Genomic DNA, 3,071 nt, shown 5'->3' with positions numbered 1-3,071 from the left:
GCATAAGACAATGGAATATGCTAATCAGATAATTTTGACCTCCAACACCACATATTTTCTGAATTATGTTTGGATCATAACCTGGTCAAATTTCTGTACTGTGGGATTTTAGCATGTTAAGATTATTACTCTCAGTATGTGTTCTACCTGGGAGCTAAAATACGATTTAGAGCAGCAACCAGTGCACAAGAAAGCCTATGGAAGGGAGTTTAGTTTTTTTCACGAGTAACTGTTGATTTTAAGCCTTAATGATGAAAGAGAAATCAATGAAGTTATATGAAGTTGAATAAACCATCCAATTGTTAGAGTCAAGAGATTAACTTTGTGTGTAATATAGATTACAATGATTTGGACCTTAAGTGTTTGTTTGTTTGTTTGTTTATTTATTTTTTGGTATAGAGATATTCAAGTTTTATATCCCCTTAACTTTCAAGTATGAATCAAGATAACATTCCAATTATACCTTCAATCCTTCCTCCAAAAGGAAAGACCTTTTACAATGACCACTTACTGGGAAAATTCAGAAAATGCAGAACAGACAAAATAACTCTAAACAATTTGAATAAAATAAATGTATACTTAAACTTAATGTAAAAGTAAACATTACTTACGTATAACCATTAAGAATAAGAAGTAGTAAAAATTGGCTTAGAACTATTGAAATATTTACTTTCAGGGATAAAAACATAGCCCTTTGGACAAAGTTTCTCATGATTCACTCATAAGCTCAAAAGATGCATTTGGTTTGAAATCAGGCACAGGATGCAAATGGATACATACAATACATTTGTCTTGCTTCCCACGAACTATAAATGCTTCATGAAAATACTTTTAAATGTCTCCTAAAACATGTTCCCAAGCTCAACCTTTGCACCATACCTTGGAGTATGCTCTTTACTATAACTTCCGTGGGATCAGCCAGGAGATCTGCCTTGGTAATTGCGGCCAGAGACAGGTAGTTAGACTTATTCCTGCACAGTTCTTTGTTGCCTCTGTGGAGGAATTTCACTGCAATGGGGATGGCTAATGCCATCACGGGGAGTCTGTTGTAATTCTGTAAAATGCAACTCATGATATCAGATGCAGTTTTTGCTTGAGGAGTATCTTCATCTTTCCCAAAGGGTCTCAGGTTATGTTCCAAGCAGGAGTCCCAGAGCCCCACAAGGGCCTTTGCATGCTTTTCAATGGACTCAGTCTCTCTGATGGCTGTTGTGATTCTCGTGATACAGATTTCAACTACTGCCTGGTCATTGTTATTGGTTTGATAATCTGAAGATGAGCTAATTATCTTAATTTGCTCCAAAGCTTCTGTCAGGCTGTCTTCAATCTCAGAGTCATCTAAGGAGAAGGGGTCTCTAGCTCGTGAGAGATCTTTTTGTCCCAAACCCAGTCTGAACAGTTGATGCATGGTGAGGAGGAGTTTGATCAGTTGACTTTCTACAGACTCAGAGCCATGTGTTTCAGTTATCAGAGGTCAGTAAGACAAAAACACGTAGCAGGAGGTATATTTTGTATTCCATGAAAGGTCATTTTTCTCCAGACTTGAGGTCTTCATTGACACTCTCTGCGTGCTACTCCTCAAAGGCGCCCTTGCAGTTACTCAGCTGCAAGGTTTGAGACGGGGCGGGAGATTCAGGCAGGCTCCGAGGCCACAGCGAGTGACCTCAGCTCAGTGACCCTGAAGTTGTTCGTTCCCCTTAAGTGTTTATAATCCTTAAAATTCTGTTTCACCTTTGGGAAACATACTGGCAGTGATAACGCAGGACTGGATGCCTAGAAGGTTTATAGATCTTAATTAAAAGGCAGCATTAGCTGTCTCAAAGTAGGTACCTATATAAGTTCTACAAACTCACTCAGAAAAAAAATACTTATCTGAATATATATGCATGATATTCATGTATATGCATCTTTCCACAAACATATATGTATGTATGTGCACATGTGTAGACACAGATTGACAAAAAGCCAAACACACACACATATGTATATGTATGTGTATATACAATTTATATAATTTTTTATACTTTTATTATGATTTTATAGTAATAATACATGTTTTTGGTTTAAAATATTCACAGTATAGAAGGGTATACATAAAATTAAGAGCTTTCGGCTCCTCCCACTCTGTGATACCCCATATCCTTCAGAGGCTTACTACCCCACTTTCTGTTGTTAACATTTTCATTAAACTAATGTGTTTTTACACCTTGATTTTTTAATTTATTAATACCATTTTATCAACTGGAAAACATGTCCTGACATCTTGTCACCACAGCTGGAATTTAGGTCAGGTGTACTGCCTACTACCTTGATTTTTCTGTCTTTTCTCTGCTTAATTTTTGTTTTTGTCTATGTTTTTGTCCTTCTAGTAGTTATATTTCTTAACAATAAAATCATGTATGTCTGTACTTTTAGTTCATGATTGTTAAACCGTATATCTAATTCCTTCCTTTGCAATAAGAAAAAAATAACTCATCCATAGCTTCTCTCTGCCTCCTGCTAACTTCTCTCAGTTATAGTATAAGGTAGATACTTTGGAAGTTCCGTGATTCCTAATATGGATGTTTCATAATTATAATAACTGTTTACCTTACTATTCATTCTCTTAGAAAACTGGTAACTACAGCATGATCAAGAATATTTAAAAATAAATAACACTATAATTTGACCAAAGAGAAGCAATTCAATTTTTATCAAATTCAATTTTTTATCTGTTTCAGTCAAATAAGATTTTTTCTATATGCGTAGGTCAAATAAATTGCCTGCTCCTATATTCAAGTATTTGCTCAAAATTATGTCTCATTTAAGTTCATTTTATGTTAAAAATATGATTTTCTTGCACTTTTAAAGTTTAAACAATTTTAAAGTTTTCCAGAGATTTTTGTAGTTGTTTATAAAGGAGACAAGTGAAGGCCTTCACTTTCATAATCACAAAAATCTATGGATAAAAACCACCTTCTTGAAGACAAACTTTATGAATTCATTTTTCTTCTAGCTTTCTATACTGGCTGCACTGTTGTCACCTTTGATTGCCACCATTTATTCTCCTGGCTTAGTTCCACAAGGTGTGG

The 3,071-nt window shown here is 35.1% G+C and overlaps 1 pseudogene; it reads right to left on the bottom strand.

The window, feature by feature from the left end:
* Positions 1 to 817: 817 nt before the first annotated feature.
* LOC120360982 (ventricular zone-expressed PH domain-containing protein homolog 1 pseudogene) lies at positions 818 to 1,605 on the bottom strand (annotated as a pseudogene).
* Between the last annotated feature and the right edge of the window lie 1,466 nt (positions 1,606 to 3,071).

Source organism: Saimiri boliviensis, chromosome 6, assembly GCF_048565385.1.
Source record: "Saimiri boliviensis isolate mSaiBol1 chromosome 6, mSaiBol1.pri, whole genome shotgun sequence".
In the NCBI taxonomy this organism is placed as follows: Eukaryota; Metazoa; Chordata; class Mammalia; order Primates; family Cebidae; genus Saimiri; species Saimiri boliviensis.
This window is presented reverse-complemented; position numbering and strand designations above follow the sequence as displayed.